This window comes from Monomorium pharaonis, unplaced genomic scaffold (genome assembly GCF_013373865.1).
Source record: "Monomorium pharaonis isolate MP-MQ-018 unplaced genomic scaffold, ASM1337386v2 scaffold_256, whole genome shotgun sequence".
In the NCBI taxonomy this organism is placed as follows: domain Eukaryota; kingdom Metazoa; phylum Arthropoda; class Insecta; order Hymenoptera; family Formicidae; genus Monomorium; species Monomorium pharaonis.
The window spans coordinates 362-21,099 of record NW_023415534.1 but is presented as its reverse complement, the minus strand read 5'-3'; the positions used below and the strand labels follow the sequence as shown (position 1 = coordinate 21,099).

Here is a 20,738-nt window from a genome sequence, read left to right as displayed (position 1 = left end):
TATCGTTTAACCGTATTATTTACAAACAGAGCATTTATACACAAGCAATGATAGTTGCACAATTGATATTACATAAAATTACAACGAGACTGACATTCAATTAGTGTTCAGTTCGTCCTTAGTAAATTGAGAGCTAACCCATGCGAGACCCCATTTTAAATTTGTGAGTAGGAACTTTAAGGCTTTGGTCCATTGTTCTTCTGAATTGAATTGTATTCTGAAAAAAGAAAAGAGAGAAAGATCAGATAAAGGTTTTTGCACATTGTAAGTAAGTTTCTCACGTAAAATAAATCAAGTCGCGTTGAGAGAAGATATTTATGAATCCAAACGTACTTTATAGAATAGGAATTGCCTGTCGCGGAGTCTTCAATTTTGCCTCGATCCATCCTATATGGCAGACAAAATTCGCTGTCTCCCTTTTCTACTTGTTCCTTAAATTGTTGCAAACAATCCAGAAACGCTACCATAGCTGCATCAAATTTTGTGTCCCATAAAAATTTAAATCCTCCACTTCCGTATAGCGGAAGCTCCTTGTTCTGATCCAAAGCCTCGATATAACTGTGATTGCCAAATGGTACTAAACGAAAACGTTTAAACGTTAAATTCATTTTACGCGCAAGAGCTACTAGCAAAAGAGTCGTTTGTCCCCATGCGGCGTTATCTCGCTCCAATCCACTGGCGCGCTCGGCAATCGTCCCAAACGAAATGAATTTATAGTTCCAAAGTGGCCGGAATGCCAGATGTGAAATGTGGCGTTAAAAACGTTTGTTTTTTTCAACCTTTCAAGCTGTGAAGACGCATACGCCAGTTGATTATCCAAACTGTAAGACAAAGTTTGAGTTAATAAAATATAACTGTTTGATTTGAGAAAAAGAAAGATATTTAACTGTTTGGAGAGTTTTATTTACCTGCGACATTCATCCTCAGCTAACATGAGATCTCTTCTGTGTTTCGAATACTCTTTCCAATATCTATCTTCTTCGCTTTGCAATCTCTCTCTTTCTCTTTCTTGTTCCGCTATGGCATTCCTAGTGGCTATTTCTTCCTTTCTCAATGCCTCCAGCTCTCTTATCATTCTTTCTTCCTCAGCCTTCACATCCTGCAATTCCTTTGTAAGATTTTCCATCTCTACGTCCTCATGTCCATGATACTGTTGCTCAATTTCTAGTTTCTTCAGGTACTCGTTATAATCTGACCATTCTCCTTCCGTCATTCGTAATTGTTGATCCATTAATAGCAAAAGGCTATCTGTACATTCGTCGCAAAGTGGATGATCCGCTGAACTGCTGCTGCTAAGAATATCGAATAACGTTGCCCGTACCTAAAAGGTACAGATTGTGGTACAGGTAAATTCTTTGGGTTTAAAATATTCTTAAAACTTTTGTGTACCTTTAAATGATGGCTTAAGCTTTCCGTTTCGCCAGAATCGCCAACCAACATAAATCCATTTGTACCATTTCCTGATTCGGTCAATCTGAATGGTGGAACCAAGTGTTCTATACTGTCACTTTGAGGTTCTAATTCTCCAACAACTTGCTGTTGTATAGGAACTGTAACAAGATAATTATACAACTTGCAATAAGTACAGCAAACTAAGTATCTATTATTAGATATTTAAACATAAAATATATAATATATAATTAAAATAAAGCCTCTAGCATAATGTAATTGTCCAAGTAAAAGGCAACAATTTTTTGTGCGCTGAATGACACCGCACGTAAAGTTTAGATATGTAAAAATATGTGAAAATTATTGTTTACACACAAACGCATAGTTGCACTTATTAATGTGATTCAGGTTTGCTAGAGAATTAATAAGGAAAATCCAAATTAATTCAAGGACAAGGTATTTTCGAGAACGTAGGGCGTCGTATGACGTTAGACACGGGCAGCGCATATAGAGGAGCGTTATCAATACGAAGGTGAAAGATGGAGTAATTGAATCGGTCCAAGTCGTCAGGACAAAATAGAAATTACCTACGTGAGAGTTCGGCCAGAGTGTGTTCCCCAAGGTGGTCGAAGCTCGAGTCTAGTCTCAGCGGCTGCAGACATCGTTGACAGGCGAAGCTGACGTTTGTCTTTAAGTCTACCATATCGCATATACGTCGCTTATATACGAAGAGAGCAGCAGCTCGACAACCTGTCTCAGCGCGTCGTTATTTACGAATACGCGTCTGTCGTCTGCCGCTGCTACCTGCCTGTGCCTGCCCGCGACGCTTCAGGGTCAGCTGACGACGCGTCGATGTCGATGCGCCGATGCCTTACCGAGAGCGACCATCATCTCACATCATCTGGCGTAGTCGCATCTCGCATCAGGGTCATGTCGGTATAACCAGAGAGGAACCTGAGAGCGATCATCGCATCGTTTTAGGCGTTTTCGTCCATCAGCGCCTCTATGTGCACAAAATGTGCACATTAAACTATGTAGTCAAATATCTATGAATCCCGTAGGTAATGTGCATGACTTTTTGGGTCTCTTCTATGCTATGTCCACGTTTATTTGGTTCTGTTTCATGCTATACTCGTAAATTTTACAATTATATGCATTCATATTTTAAATCTGTTTTATGCAAATGTGCATAATCTGCAAATGTGTTCTATAAATGTGCAATACTGACACTGTACAGATATAGCAAGGAACAGAACCAATATTTTATCTCGCATCACGTTTATCACATATCATTTTGTTCCACATATACATGATAAAAATTCACTCACCGATTGCTGTCGCTGCTCCTGCTGCTGCTGCTGCTGCTACATTCCTTTTCCGGAATACCGAGTCGCTCCATGGATGCCGCTTTCTGCTGACATCATCCTGCTATTTTGAATCAAACATTAATAAAATTTACTTATTTAGTTTTCAAATTTAATAATTAAAATTAATACGAGTAATGAAATAATGTTTATTTTGGAAAATATATTATAAACATGTGCATACAAGCCGTTTGCAAATGGTCCAAATAAAAAAATATAAGAGTAAAATTAATTAATAAATTAACTAATAAATTTAGATTCTACAGACAATAATAAAAATGTGCCTATTAATACAATACATCTGAAGGTATTTAAATTTATTAATTTAGATAATGATTAATTATTGAGTCATTTTTGACAGAATATTGATAAACTAATTTGTCAAATTATATTTAGAAAAGGAAGACGAAGTATAAAACAGCCATTCAATGGCTGAAAATAAGTCGAGAATCATGGACTAACGTATTAAGAAATTGGAACATAACTTATAATTTTCGACAAAAAGCACTACTAGATCCGAAAGGTGAAAGAGACAAACCACTTTCGCTAACGGATTATTTTTTCCAATGGAAAGATTTTGTCTTCGCCTCAAGGATATACTCTTGTAAGTCTATTAAGTATTTTAATTTTATTATATTTAATATATTTATTGAAAATAATATAATGTACTATATTTAATATATTTTATTATATTTAATTGTTACTCAGCCGCTCAATAGGTGGTGTCATTGGAAAAAAGCACGGTAAAGGAAATAAATAATTAAAATATTTAAAACCCCGGACGCACATAATTCTCTCGGACAAATTTTCAATGCTTTGAAAAATCCCTCTGGACGTTTCCGAATGCTCTAAAAAACAGGACAGTGTCCGGGGAAAAGAGGCAACCCTAATTACAACAAATTGTAAAACCTGTTAAAAATTTAATATTTTGTATGAAGTATTTTTTATTTAATATTTAGTACTTAATATAAGTAGCTGGACAGTTTCATTAATAAAACTGTGCGAGAACTATTGAGAACTGTAAAAAGTGATTGAAACTGTTTGCACTTTGCGCGTCTCGCGAATACTGTGCCGACGGCAGGAGAAAAAAATTTTAAAAAATAATTAATTAATAAAATTATTTATTAGAACGCGCATGGAAATAGTCGGGGCTATGTGAGAATTAGCGAAAACTATTGTAGTAATAATGATTGACTCTGTTTGCATCTCATACCTCTGCTGAATGCAGTGACAGAAGTCGGAATGGAAGATTATTGAAAAATAAATAATTGACGGAATCGTTATCGGAACGTATGAAATAGGTCGAAAACTGTGCGAGAATTATTGAGAACTGTAAAAAAAGTGATCAAAATTGTTTGCACTTTGCGCGTCTCGCGAATACTTAGCCGACGGCAGGAGAAAAAAATTTAAAAAGATAATTAATTAATAAAATTATTTATTAGGACGCATGGAAATGGTCGGGGCTATGTGAGAATTAGCGAAAACTATTGTAGTAATAATGATTGACTCTGTTTGCATCTCATACCTCTGCTGAATGCAGTGACAGGAGTCGGAATCGAAAATTATTAAAAAATAAATAATTGACGCAATTGTTATTGGAACGTATAAAATAGGTCGAAATTGTGCGAGAACTATTGAGAACTGTAAAAAAAAGTGATCGAAACTGTTTGCACTTTGCGCGAATACTGTGCCGTCGGCAAGAGAAAAAAATTTTTTTAAATAATTAATTAATAAAATTATTTATTAGAACGCGCATGGAAATGGTCGGGGCTATGTGAGAATTAGCGAAAACTATTGTAGTAATAATGATTGACTCTGTTTGCATCTCATACCTCTGCTGAATGCAGTGACAGAAGTCGGAATGGAAAATTATTGAAAAATAAATAATTGACGGAATTGTTATTGGAACGTATAAAATAGATCGAAACTATGCGAGAACTATTGAGAACTGTAAAAAAAGTGATCAAAATTGTTTGCACTTTGCGCGTCTCGCGAATACTTAGCCGACGGCAGGAGAAAAAAATTTTAAAAAATAATTAATTAATAAAATTATTTATTAGAACGCGCATGGAAATGGTCGGGGCTATGTGAGAATTAGTGAAAACTATTGTAGTAATAATGATTGACTCTGTTTGCATCTCATACCTCTGCTGAATGCAGTGACAGAAGTCGGAATGGAAAATTATTGAAAAATAAATAATTGACGGAATTGTTATTGGAACGTATAAAATAGATCGAAACTATGCGAGAACTATTGAGAACTGTAAAAAAAGTGATCAAAATTGTTTGCACTTTGCGCGTCTCGCGAATACTTAGCCGACGGCAGGAGAAAAAAATTTTAAAAAATAATTAATTAATAAAATTATTTATTAGAACGCGCATGGAAATGGTCGGGGCTATGTGAGAATTAGCGAAAACTATTGTAGTAATAATGATTGACTCTGTTTGCATCTCATACCTCTGCTGAATGCAGTGACAGAAGTCGGAATGGAAAATTATTGAAAAATAAATAATTGACGGAATTGTTATTGGAACGTATAAAATAGATCGAAACTATGCGAGAACTATTGAGAACTGTAAAAAAAGTGATCAAAATTGTTTGCACTTTGCGCGTCTCGCGAATACTTAGCCGACGGCAGGAGAAAAAAATTTTAAAAAATAATTAATTAATAAAATTATTTATTAGAACGCGCATGGAAATGGTCGGGGCTATGTGAGAATTAGCGAAAACTATTGTAGTAATAATGATTGACTCTGTTTGCATCTCATACCTCTGCTGAATGCAGTGACAGAAGTCGGAATGGAAAATTATTGAAAAATAAATAATTGACGGAATCGTTATCGGAACGTATGAAATAGGTCGAAACTGTGCGAGAATTATTGAGAACTGTAAAAAAAGTGATCAAAACTGTTTGCACTTTGCGCGTCTCGCGAATACTTAGCCGACGGCAGGAGAAAAAAAATTTTAAAAAATAATTAATTAATAAAATTATTTATTAGGACGCATGGAAATGGTCGGGGCTATGTGAGAATTAGCGAAAACTATTGTAGTAATAATGATTGACTCTGTTTGCATCTCATACCTCTGCTGAATGCAGTGACAGGAGTCGGAATCGAAAATTATTAAAAAATAAATAATTGACGCAATTGTTATTGGAACGTATAAAATAGGTCGAAATTGTGCGAGAACTATTGAGAACTGTAAAAAAAGTGATCGAAACTGTTTGCACTTTGCGCGAATACTGTGCCGTCGGCAAGAGAAAAAAATTTTTAAAATAATTAATTAATAAAATTATTTATTAGAACGCGCATGGAAATGGTCGGGGCTATGTGAGAATTAGCGAAAACTATTGTAGTAATAATGATTGACTCTGTTTGCATCTCATACCTCTGCTGAATGCAGTGACAGAAGTCGGAATGGAAAATTATTGAAAAATAAATAATTGACGGAATCGTTATCGGAACGTATGAAATAGGTCCAAACTGTGCGAGAACTATTGAGAACTGTAAAAAAAGTGATCAAAACTGTTTACACTTTGCGCGTCTCGCGAATACTTAGCCGACGGCAGGAGAAAAAAATTTTAAAAAATAATTAATTAATAAAATTATTTATTAGAACGCGCATGGAAATGGTCGGGGCTATGTGAGAATTAGCGAAAACTATTGTAGTAATAATGATTGACTCTGTTTGCATCTCATACCTCTGCTGAATGCAGTGACAGAAGTCGGAATGGAAAATTATTGAAAAATAAATAATTGACGGAATCGTTATCGGAACGTATGAAATAGGTCCAAACTGTGCGAGAACTATTGAGAACTGTAAAAAAAGTGATCAAAACTGTTTACACTTTGCGCGTCTCGCGAATACTTAGCCGACGGCAGGAGAAAAAAATTTTAAAAAATAATTAATTAATAAAATTATTTATTAGAACGCGCATGGAAATGGTCGGGGCTATGTGAGAACTAGCGAAAACTGTCATTAGAATAATTATTGAATTTTTTCTCCTACCGTCGGCACAGTATTCGTGAGACGCGTAAAGTGCAAACAGTTTTGATCACTTTTCTGACAGTTCGCAATAGTTCTCGCACAGTTTCGATTTATTTCATAGGTTTCAATAACAATTCCGTCAATTAATTATTTTTTAACAATTTTCCATTCCGACTCCCGTCGGAATGTGTTTGCACCTTATACCTCTGCTGAATGCAGTGACAGAAGTCGGAATGGAAAATTATTGAAAAATAAATAATTGACGGAATTGTTATTGGAACGTATAAAATAGATCGAAACTATGCGAGAACTATTGAGAACTGTAAAAAAAGTGATCAAAATTGTTTGCACTTTGCGCGTCTCGCGAATACTTAGCCGACGGCAGGAGAAAAAAATTTTAAAAAATAATTAATTAATAAAATTATTTATTAGAACGCGCATGGAAATGGTCGGGGCTATGTGAGAATTAGTGAAAACTATTGTAGTAATAATGATTGACTCTGTTTGCATCTCATACCTCTGCTGAATGCAGTGACAGAAGTCGGAATGGAAAATTATTGAAAAATAAATAATTGACGGAATTGTTATTGGAACGTATAAAATAGATCGAAACTATGCGAGAACTATTGAGAACTGTAAAAAAAGTGATCAAAATTGTTTGTTTGCACTTTGCGCGTCTCGCGAATACTTAGCCGACGGCAGGAGAAAAAAATTTTAAAAAATAATTAATTAATAAAATTATTTATTAGAACGCGCATGGAAATGGTCGGGGCTATGTGAGAATTAGTGAAAACTATTGTAGTAATAATGATTGACTCTGTTTGCATCTCATACCTCTGCTGAATGCAGTGACAGAAGTCGGAATGGAAAATTATTGAAAAATAAATAATTGACGGAATTGTTATTGGAACGTATAAAATAGATCGAAACTATGCGAGAACTATTGAGAACTGTAAAAAAAGTGATCAAAATTGTTTGCACTTTGCGCGTCTCGCGAATACTTAGCCGACGGCAGGAGAAAAAAATTTTAAAAAATAATTAATTAATAAAATTATTTATTAGAACGCGCATGGAAATGGTCGGGGCTATGTGAGAATTAGTGAAAACTATTGTAGTAATAATGATTGACTCTGTTTGCATCTCATACCTCTGCTGAATGCAGTGACAGAAGTCGGAATGGAAAATTATTGAAAAATAAATAATTGACGGAATTGTTATTGGAACGTATAAAATAGATCGAAACTATGCGAGAACTATTGAGAACTGTAAAAAAAGTGATCAAAATTGTTTGCACTTTGCGCGTCTCGCGAATACTTAGCCGACGGCAGGAGAAAAAAATTTTAAAAAATAATTAATTAATAAAATTATTTATTAGGACGCATGGAAATGGTCGGGGCTATGTGAGAATTAGCGAAAACTATTGTAGTAATAATGATTGACTCTGTTTGCATCTCATACCTCTGCTGAATGCAGTGACAGGAGTCGGAATCGAAAATTATTAAAAAATAAATAATTGACGCAATTGTTATTGGAACGTATAAAATAGGTCGAAATTGTGCGAGAACTATTGAGAACTGTAAAAAAAGTGATCGAAACTGTTTGCACTTTGCGCGAATACTGTGCCGTCGGCAAGAGAAAAAAATTTTTTAAAATAATTAATTAATAAAATTATTTATTAGAACGCGCATGGAAATGGTCGGGGCTATGTGAGAATTAGCGAAAACTATTGTAGTAATAATGATTGACTCTGTTTGCATCTCATACCTCTGCTGAATGCAGTGACAGAAGTCGGAATGGAAAATTATTGAAAAATAAATAATTGACGGAATCGTTATCGGAACGTATGAAATAGGTCCAAACTGTGCGAGAACTATTGAGAACTGTAAAAAAAGTGATCAAAACTGTTTACACTTTGCGCGTCTCGCGAATACTTAGCCGACGGCAGGAGAAAAAAATTTTAAAAAATAATTAATTAATAAAATTATTTATTAGAACGCGCATGGAAATGGTCGGGGCTATGTGAGAATTAGCGAAAACTATTGTAGTAATAATGATTGACTCTGTTTGCATCTCATACCTCTGCTGAATGCAGTGACAGAAGTCGGAATGGAAAATTATTGAAAAATAAATAATTGACGGAATCGTTATCGGAACGTATGAAATAGGTCCAAACTGTGCGAGAACTATTGAGAACTGTAAAAAAAGTGATCAAAACTGTTTACACTTTGCGCGTCTCGCGAATACTTAGCCGACGGCAGGAGAAAAAAATTTTAAAAAATAATTAATTAATAAAATTATTTATTAGAACGCGCATGGAAATGGTCGGGGCTATGTGAGAACTAGCGAAAACTGTCATTAGAATAATTATTGAATTTTTTCTCCTACCGTCGGCACAGTATTCGTGAGACGCGTAAAGTGCAAACAGTTTTGATCACTTTTCTGACAGTTCGCAATAGTTCTCGCACAGTTTCGATTTATTTCATAGGTTTCAATAACAATTCCGTCAATTAATTATTTTTTAACAATTTTCCATTCCGACTCCCGTCGGAATGTGTTTGCACCTTATACCTCTGCTGAATGCAGTGACAGAAGTCGGAATGGAAAATTATTGAAAAATAAATAATTGACGGAATTGTTATTGGAACGTATAAAATAGATCGAAACTATGCGAGAACTATTGAGAACTGTAAAAAAAGTGATCAAAATTGTTTGCACTTTGCGCGTCTCGCGAATACTTAGCCGACGGCAGGAGAAAAAAATTTTAAAAAATAATTAATTAATAAAATTATTTATTAGAACGCGCATGGAAATGGTCGGGGCTATGTGAGAATTAGCGAAAACTATTGTAGTAATAATGATTGACTCTGTTTGCATCTCATACCTCTGCTGAATGCAGTGACAGAAGTCGGAATGGAAAATTATTGAAAAATAAATAATTGACGGAATTGTTATTGGAACGTATAAAATAGATCGAAACTATGCGAGAACTATTGAGAACTGTAAAAAAAGTGATCAAAATTGTTTGCACTTTGCGCGTCTCGCGAATACTTAGCCGACGGCAGGAGAAAAAAATTTTAAAAAATAATTAATTAATAAAATTATTTATTAGAACGCGCATGGAAATGGTCGGGGCTATGTGAGAATTAGCGAAAACTATTGTAGTAATAATGATTGACTCTGTTTGCATCTCATACCTCTGCTGAATGCAGTGACAGAAGTCGGAATGGAAAATTATTGAAAAATAAATAATTGACGGAATTGTTATTGGAACGTATAAAATAGATCGAAACTATGCGAGAACTATTGAGAACTGTAAAAAAAGTGATCAAAATTGTTTGCACTTTGCGCGTCTCGCGAATACTTAGCCGACGGCAGGAGAAAAAAATTTTAAAAAATAATTAATTAATAAAATTATTTATTAGAACGCGCATGGAAATGGTCGGGGCTATGTGAGAATTAGCGAAAACTATTGTAGTAATAATGATTGACTCTGTTTGCATCTCATACCTCTGCTGAATGCAGTGACAGAAGTCGGAATGGAAAATTATTGAAAAATAAATAATTGACGGAATCGTTATCGGAACGTATGAAATAGGTCGAAACTGTGCGAGAATTATTGAGAACTGTAAAAAAAGTGATCAAAACTGTTTGCACTTTGCGCGTCTCGCGAATACTTAGCCGACGGCAGGAGAAAAAAATTTTAAAAAATAATTAATTAATAAAATTATTTATTAGGACGCATGGAAATGGTCGGGGCTATGTGAGAATTAGCGAAAACTATTGTAGTAATAATGATTGACTCTGTTTGCATCTCATACCTCTGCTGAATGCAGTGACAGGAGTCGGAATCGAAAATTATTAAAAAATAAATAATTGACGCAATTGTTATTGGAACGTATAAAATAGGTCGAAATTGTGCGAGAACTATTGAGAACTGTAAAAAAAGTGATCGAAACTGTTTGCACTTTGCGCGAATACTGTGCCGTCGGCAAGAGAAAAAAATTTTTTAAAATAATTAATTAATAAAATTATTTATTAGAACGCGCATGGAAATGGTCGGGGCTATGTGAGAATTAGCGAAAACTATTGTAGTAATAATGATTGACTCTGTTTGCATCTCATACCTCTGCTGAATGCAGTGACAGAAGTCGGAATGGAAAATTATTGAAAAATAAATAATTGACGGAATTGTTATTGGAACGTATAAAATAGATCGAAACTATGCGAGAACTATTGAGAACTGTAAAAAAAGTGATCAAAATTGTTTGCACTTTGCGCGTCTCGCGAATACTTAGCCGACGGCAGGAGAAAAAAATTTTAAAAAATAATTAATTAATAAAATTATTTATTAGAACGCGCATGGAAATGGTCGGGGCTATGTGAGAATTAGCGAAAACTATTGTAGTAATAATGATTGACTCTGTTTGCATCTCATACCTCTGCTGAATGCAGTGACAGAAGTCGGAATGGAAAATTATTGAAAAATAAATAATTGACGGAATCGTTATCGGAACGTATGAAATAGGTCCAAACTGTGCGAGAACTATTGAGAACTGTAAAAAAAGTGATCAAAACTGTTTACACTTTGCGCGTCTCGCGAATACTTAGCCGACGGCAGGAGAAAAAAATTTTAAAAAATAATTAATTAATAAAATTATTTATTAGAACGCGCATGGAAATGGTCGGGGCTATGTGAGAATTAGCGAAAACTATTGTAGTAATAATGATTGACTCTGTTTGCATCTCATACCTCTGCTGAATGCAGTGACAGAAGTCGGAATGGAAAATTATTGAAAAATAAATAATTGACGGAATCGTTATCGGAACGTATGAAATAGGTCCAAACTGTGCGAGAACTATTGAGAACTGTAAAAAAAGTGATCAAAACTGTTTACACTTTGCGCGTCTCGCGAATACTTAGCCGACGGCAGGAGAAAAAAATTTTAAAAAATAATTAATTAATAAAATTATTTATTAGAACGCGCATGGAAATGGTCGGGGCTATGTGAGAACTAGCGAAAACTGTCATTAGAATAATTATTGAATTTTTTCTCCTACCGTCGGCACAGTATTCGTGAGACGCGTAAAGTGCAAACAGTTTTGATCACTTTTCTGACAGTTCGCAATAGTTCTCGCACAGTTTCGATTTATTTCATAGGTTTCAATAACAATTCCGTCAATTAATTATTTTTTAACAATTTTCCATTCCGACTCCCGTCGGAATGTGTTTGCACCTTATACCTCTGCTGAATGCAGTGACAGAAGTCGGAATGGAAAATTATTGAAAAATAAATAATTGACGGAATCGTTATCGGAACGTATGAAATAGGTCGAAACTGTGCGAGAACTATTGAGAACTGTAAAAAAAGTGATCGAAACTGTTTGCACTTTGCGCGAATACTGTGCCGTCGGCAAGAGAAAAAAATTTTTTTAAATAATTAAATAATAAAATTATTTATTAGAACGCGCATGGAAATGGTCGGGGCTATATGAGAATTAGCGAAAACTGTCATTAGAATAATTATCGAATTTTTTCTCTTACCGTCGGCACAGTATTCGCGAGACGCGTAAAGTGGAAACAGTTTTGATCACTTTTCTGACAGTTCTCAATAGTTCTCGCACAGTTTCGATTTATTTCATAGGTTTCAATAACAATTCCGTCAATTAATTATTTTTTAACAATTTTCCATTCCGATTCCTGTCGGAATGTGTTTGCACCTCATACCTCTGCTGAATGCAGTGACAGGAGTCGGAATCGAAAATTATTAAAAAATAAATAATTGACGCAATTGTTATTGGAACGTATAAAATAGATCAAAACTATGCGAGAACTATTGAGAACTGTAAAAAAAGTGATTGAAACTTTTGCACTTTGCGCGAATACTGTGCCGTCGGCAAGAGAAAAAAATTTTTTTTAATAATTAATTAATAAAATTATTTATTAGGACGCATGGAAGTGGTCGGGGCTATGTAAGAACTAGCGAAAACTATTGTAGTAATAATGATTGACTCTGTTTGCACCTCATACCTCTGCTGAATGCAGTGACAGGAGTCGGAATGGAAAATTATTAAAAAATAAATAATTGACGCAATTGTTATTGGAACGTATAAAATAGGTCGAAACTGTGCGAGAACTATTGAGAACTATCAAAAAAATAACTGATACTGTTTGGATTTCACGCCTCTCGCGAATGCGGTGCCGACGGTCGGAATAAAAAAATGTAGAAAAATATTTGTTTAATGAAACTGTTAGTAAAACGTGTACCTCGGGGCCATGCGCCATTATCTGGAACATTATATCCCAACAAATAGTCGAAAGATTTTGTTACTCGCATGAATGTGATCGTACAAATTTAAGATCGCGAGTATGCGAGTAAAAAAATTTTTCAACTATCTGTTGGAGTATGTGTACTAGATAACTAGATAATGACGCGCTGTGGACGGGCAGACAAAAGTATTACTAAAATAATGTACTTACTGCTTTCGTTCGCAGCGGTCCACAGCGATCGTCCTGAAGCAGAGAGGGAGGCAACGGCAAAGATAATCCTGAAGCAGCGAGGAAGGCAACGACGATGCACTTCACACACCACACCACACCACACCACACCACACCACACCACACCACACCACACCACACCACACCACACCACACCACACACACACACACACGAGGCGATCGCGATATTCTTTTTCGATAGACGAGCAGCGTACATGTTCACTCCCGAAGCTTCGCGACACAACTGATCCACCGACCCCCTCTCGCCAAGCAACTGAGCTCAGTCCGCGCGGACTGCCCGGAACCGTTGAAGCGTTTGAAAGAGGGAAGGAGAGAATAGTAGGCGGAGCTAGTAGCTGATTGGCTACCGTGAGTCGCCGGACTCGGGATTTTGCAGAAAAGGAGAAATAATCGCTTCTTGGAAATCGTCGATTTCCGAGAAGTTTCCGCTTCGATGCTTCGGGTAATCGTTTCTCGGAATTCGTCGAGGGGACTGGCGCCTGAGTGGCGCCTCGCTTTTTTTTGACGACAGAAAAAACTTCGGACAAGCATCTCGGAGTCTCAACGATTTCCGAGAAGCGATTATCCGAAGCATCGAAGCGGAAGCCTCGCTTTTTTTTGACGACGGAAAAAACTTTGGACAAGCGTTTGCACTTAAAATCAAATAGACCGAACGCGATTTTCGAGGAATCCTATTCAATCACTATTTTCGTTCACATGAAAAAAAATTTACTTACAATTAGAACTTAAAACAGTGGTATGATGTGTGACTTCACGAAACGAAACCCGAAAAAAGCGCCAAGAATCGAGGCACACTAAACAGAAGTAAATCAATTCGCTCCTAGAATTTTGTATCTCTGTATGATTGCGCAACGACTAGTAAAGTTTCATTATTGGCACGATCGACATTCTATCGAACGGATTGCGTACCCTCCTCGAGCGAATACGCGCCCACGAAAACTATGCCCGAAACGAAAATCAACATGGCACGAAAGTGTCGTGACGTCACGTAACTCCGCGGAAACGCAGGCTGAGGAAAGCGGGGAGAAAACCGTTTGAATGAAAATTACGCGCCGAGATACAACGTACGAACGGAGACAAATTCATTTCGAGAATTTTGTATTTCGTATGCTCGCACGACTAGTAACGCTTCACTTAATTGGCACTCGCGATATTCTACCAAACGTATCCCTTTCGAGCAAACACTTAATTGCACTCGAACGTGCACGCGAACACTTCATTCGAAACCGAAGGCAAACGCACGATGCCGCGCTTTACACATGAATATGAATCTCTTATGCGGGGTCTACAATGGCAGCAGAAGTAATGGAGTAAGGAGTAAGAGTAACAATTGACCAATTAAAAACCGGGAGTAAACGAAATGGGCAAATCTCATTTCAAATCATATTTCTTACTTCTTATTCCTACTCCATTACTCCTGCTGCCATTGTAGACTCCGCATTACATAATACGATCTCACATGGCTCGCGTGTCGTTTGCTAGCGCGACGATACTCTCAACACAACACCAGCGCCAAGTGAAATTTTCACGCGCGGTTTACGTTTTACTCGTGTGTGATATATTATCCGTAATATCGGGATTGCCGAATAAAGTATCGGGCGATCGTTATTAATGTGCGGTTCGAGAATAGCAGGATGATATGTCAGCGGCATCCATGGATTCGAGTGACTCGATATTCCGGAAAAGGAATGTAGCAGTAGCAGCAGCAGCAGGAGCAGCGACAACAATCTCGGTGAGTGAATTTTTATCATATATATGTGGAACATTATTTCTTTCTTTATTAAATATAATAAAGAATTAATTACATAAAAAATGTTATTTGAATTTGTGCTTATAAAACGATAACAAATTTCTCGCAATTTCAGTTCAGTAAAGTCAAAATTATGTGGTTATGAATAAAATATTATATCGGTGTATTAATTACTCTCTAGGTAAAATGTCATCAAAAGAATTGAGAAGAAATTAAGGAACGTCGGTAGTTCTACTGTCGGTGTTACCGACAATAGATACCAGTAAGAAAAAGTTGTATCTAACCGCTCGATCGCTCGATATACCAACTCGAATGAGTTTTTGGATATATTTAAGAAATTTGTTGATTAAATATTTATTAATACAAACGCGTGAACACTCGTGAGATAATTACACTCGTGAAATAAAGATTATTAAACATTTTGGGAGAGTATACCGAAAAGTGCAGCTCGAATTTACTCGCGCCACCTGTGATCAGTTTGCTGCAGCGTGATGTGAAGTTGAGTTTTCGATGGATTTGAAATTGTCAGTAACAATTACACGTCGCGATCGGACAAAGCCGTACGCGTGTATACAAGTCGCTCGATCTTTTCTCCGTGGTCAGAACAGTTTTCGTGCGCCGTGCACGTCGTGTCTCGCAAAGTGGGACATTCATAAAGCGATATGTGATCGTTGGTACACTTTGGTGTATCAACTATCGCGATTTCGATGTATGATGCGCAATTAGCCATATTGGCTGCCTGGGCTGGACTTGGTCGCGCCGTCGATGGTCATTTCGCTGTATCGATAGGCAAAGTGAGAGTCTTGTGACTGGATGTTGTCATGCATCATATGTTATCAATCGCGTATCCCCGACGTACGGGCTAGTACGTGGAGCCCTGGAGAGCCCACGATTGAATCACTCGGCTGCATCTTTGTTGCGTCGCGGAATGTCGGTCGTGCGGAAGTAAGACGAACGCTTGCAGCGTCGGTGTACGCTGGCATTGTGATTTCGGTCATTTCGGTCAGTTCGGTTCGGTTCGATTCGATTCGACGGTTCGCGTCTGGACAGTTGGACACTCGGAAGAAACGGAATATTTTCAGTTACGGTATATTTTGTCTTCGTCGTTTTCCGTCAAAACGCAGCAAAGATCATGGATCGATAGGTACGTATACATGGTTATAATTACTTTAATCTTCTTTTTTTTTTCAACGTATAACAAATATTTAACTTTGTATTGAGGTAGAAAGTAGGCATTGATATAGTACCGAGAAAAGTTTTTTTTTTTAAATTTTACTAATTGGTAATTTTCGGAAAACTTTTTTCGTACAGTTCTTGCACATAGCTTTTATTTTCGTCACTGTAAGCTTCGCAAGCTATTACAACGTTATCGACTACCGACGTTCCTTAATTTCTTCTCAATTCTTTTGATAACACTTTACCTAGAGAGTAATTAGTACTTCGATATAATATTTTATTCATAATCACATAATTTTGACTTTACTGGACTGAAATTGCGAGAAATTTGTTATCGTTTTATAAGCATAAATTCAAATAACATTTTTTATGTAATTAATTCTTTATTATATTTATTATATTTAATAAAAGAAAGAAATAATGTTCATATACAAGTAATTGTTGATATATTAAAAAAAATATTTTTTACAGCAGGATTGGAAAAAAGGAAACCGTCGGAACATTTTCCAACTATTTTCCTGTTACACAGAGGGTGCTTGGTGAGTACCAATGAAATGCTGCGCCCTGGTGGCGGTGATTTTAGCTATATAGCACTAGCCAATCTCTGTTTTTAATTTATATTTTATTATATTTTGTTACATTTTTTTATAAAAAATTTTCTGTGTAAAAACAAATCTTTTTAAAACATTGATTATAAATCAGTATTATATATTTTTTATTACACGTAAAAAAATTTTGGTAATAATTTATTTAAAATTGTACGATTTCGTGATGATTGCCGCATTGCAAGCTTCAATATATCGCAGAAAAAAATCATTTTAATGTATTTTTTGTAATTAATCGTACAGAAATTTTCGTGAGATTTAGAAAAAGAAAGTGATGTTTCGCAATTATAGATTGACTAACGCTATTATTTGCATGATGCGGCGAGATTACGTTGCATCTTTCTCATTTAAAATATGCATTGTTATAAATACACGTCAGACGTTCTTTGTTGCTTAACTTTGGATTTTATATGACATGCGAGAGAATTACTTCCCGATGACAAAAGCACGATGGAACTTGATATTTATATGACGGCCGGTAGCCAACGCGGATTGTCATGTAGCTTATGTTAATGCTGATGAGCATTTTAAGCGATATTTCGTCACGTATGCATAAATATCGAGTGGCTGCCACGGATCAACAGGTGGCAGCTCGTTTCTGTTTCTTCGCTCGCGCGATATAACTTAAGTTTCACGCGTATTCATCACTCGACGCCCATTAGCCGGTGCGCAATAACAATCGGCGTTTTCCAAATGTAACCGCGCGAAGCTTACCTCTCTAATAACGGCTACGACCTCCATTGCTTTCTTGTCTACCGCCGATGAATTATTATGCGAGAGCTTTTTACCGGTGCGCTTTCTACCTCTCTCTGTCTCTCTCTCTCTCTCTCTCTCTCTCTCTCTCTCTCTCTCTCTCTCTCTCTCTCTCTCTGTACGCTGTAGCGCTGGAGAAGCGGGACGAATCGCCGTGACTCACAAGCACGTCGCTCACCCGGCTTCTAACTCGTCGGGCTCTCTCCTTCTTATAAATGTTGCCTGAAATTACATGCAAAACTAAAAAGATATTTAATAAACCAGAATCTCCTACTCAAAAGCCTAGAGCGACCGCACGTCGCACTACGTGCGTGGTATCTGAGATTAAAGAGATAAAAAGAAATGTGATAATTTTTAATTTGCGATTATTAATTCAATTTTCAACTATACAATAGCCTGACGACGTGAGATTTAACTCGGGAGGGGGGGGGGAGGGAGGGGGGAAGAAGAATATCTAATCTAGTAAGCCAGACTGTTTGAAATAAATTTCAAGTAGTTTAATAAAAGGCATAAAGTATCTTTGTCCAACGGTCTTTTCTTTTAATAATGCAAAAAAAAAAAAACTGAATGAGCTTATATATTAAATGAAAAATAACGTTGATTCTCCTTGGCATGATTGCGCTAATTAATCATTGCGTAAGGCTTATTTCATTACCGTTTCTGCTGACTGTAGTACTTGGTAAAGAAACTAATGCAAATTGCATTAGGAAGTTTAATTACTTATCGGGAGCGAGTTTCGCACATCGGTGCGGACGAGCGAAGATAAATCCGCAAGAGTACCCTTGCATTAGCGTGCATATTTGTCATGCATCATGCACCCGAGTATTCTTGCAACGCCTCGCGGCCTGCAACTTAGTTGCAAACGTGATTGCATTGGAAAGCAACGAATACGCGAGACGAACGCGGACCACATCCTGTGGCTAATAATACGCTACATTTCCGCTTAGCGATGCATTGCAAATATATGCCCACGTTATTTTTGTAACAGTTTGCCTTTTCTAAAAATTGTGTCAGCAAATTAATATATTTTAGTTTGAAACTAGAACGTTTGATGTTCTACGAGGAGAATTCGAGAAAAATTTATTTATCGACGAAAATTTTGCCTTTTAAAATATAATGTTAAATTATAACGCCGAGAATATCGACATGACAACTATGATAACATTTCGGAGGATTTACTCATAAAAATTTAGATTCTTATTTATCGCTACTGTCACGATGATTTTTCATCATCTTCCGTTACATTGAATTTTTTTAGAACGTGTCCTTCCTTTCGATTGTCAATGGACGTCCGTTCTCTATGTAAATTATCCTATCCTATCACACGTGTTTATGCAAGTTAAAATATTCGTGACAATATAAAAAATGTAAAAGAGAAGCATCGATTGAGCATTGATGATCGGCCAATGACGGCGAGGTCTGTCTTTCTGATCGCGGCATAAAATCGTGGTGATCATGATCGGAATCAGCCGAGGCAAAGAGCGCGCGGGAATGCGTGTGTTACACGTGCAACTTCGGAGAGGGTACAGCTTGTCGGTGAGGAGATCGGAGGTGCGGAGGAAAAGTCGAAGAAGGGTGGGCGGTGACCGGAGGAGTGCCGTAGGGGCCGACGCGAACGAAATCCGTTGAGTTTGAGTCGAGCTGTGAGTGAAGCGCGCGGGCGTCACGACGACATCGGTTGGCGTCGCGGCTGGCCTCCGCCAATCCGTCCCTCAGCGGCCATGTTGGCTGTGTACCTGGGGCGGAGCACTGAGTGCCCGTTCATTCTCTCCGTCCTTGTCACGTGTTGCACGCTCGAGCTCCTCTCGCCTCCTCCTCGTCCTTCTCCTTCTTATCCTCCTCCTCCTTCTCTTCTTCCTCTTCCTTTCTCCATCACTTTCTCGTCTACCTTCTCCCTCTCGCGACTTTGTCGTCGTCGTCGTCGTCGTCGTCGTCGTCGTCGTCGTCGTCGTCGTCTTCGTCTTCGTCTTCGTCTTCGTCTTCGTCTTCTTCGCCTTCTTCGCCCTTCTCCTCGCCGTACCACGTTATCGCATGATCCTTTCGCTCCGCTACTGGTGCGCACCGTGGGTGCGCCAGATCGCAGGTTGCATCCGAACTGCACCTGCGACCAGTGACGTAATAATGCCATCCGGATCGCAGTTTACTTTCGATAGTAAAGTGCTAGAGAAATAAATTAATAACCTGCATTTTTATATTCAAATCGCAGTCGCGCACTTTGCTCAATCATTATTAAAACTTGGTTAAAGAGAAAATAAATTAGAGAAAAGGAGAAATGGAGAGATCTTACATTGCATTGATATTAAGAAATATATTCTAGCGTTTGTTTAATGATTGAGAAAATGATGTCAATTAAATCACGATATAATCGTAATCATATCCTTGTCGAGATGGATAACTTCCGAAGCGAATGGCATTCGGCAGAATCACGAGAGAGATGCACTTTCGCAAGAACAAACTCTTCTCTTTTTCCGCTTTATCTCTCGCTCTCTCATTGTATCTATACGTCGGTTGATTTATGGCGCGCTTACCTCGCCAATGAAGGGGCTCCGCGCGTATGAAAACACCATGCGGCAACGACATTGCGCGCGCGCGCGTTCGTTTCGTTTTACGATTACGCGAATCGCGTGTAATTGCCGGGGTCCAACTTGGCCGGCGGCCTTCAACTTCGTTTCTTTTCGCGGCGCGTCAACTGTCCCATAGATCTTCACGGCGGCGAAAGAGAGCCGGAGTAATTGCACGGAGACGATCTCGCCGCTGCGCCAAGTGCAATTATAATACTGCAGGCGCGCGCGAGCTCTGCCCGACCCAACGATTCAACCGACGTCGATTGCACTTCTGGCAATCCGTCTGGAGGCCTGTTATTTCGCCTCTTACAAATCAATTAACGCAATATAGGCGGTATCAATCGCAAGTCCGCTTTCGGAAATTGCTTGTCCAGTCCGCCAAAGTGATTGCTTGCACGACAACCGCGAGAGAGCGGATCTCCGCAATTAATATCCCGCGACTTGTACGAGTTATTAAGTAAAATTGATTTTTCGAGCCTGGCTTATTATACCCGTATGACTTTTTCTCACGCGATCGACATAAATTGCAATCATGGCTGATGCTGAAATTACACATCGAGAACGCTCGCGTTGTCAGTTTTTACGCGAGCAAATTTTCTGGAGACACATATTGCGCGATAGCTCGAGTTTAT

General features: G+C 37.5%; 1 pseudogene; it reads right to left on the bottom strand.

Annotated features, from left to right (window-relative positions):
- On the bottom strand, nucleotides 1-2,324 carry LOC118648164 (annotated as a pseudogene).
- Between the last annotated feature and the right edge of the window lie 18,414 nt (nucleotides 2,325-20,738).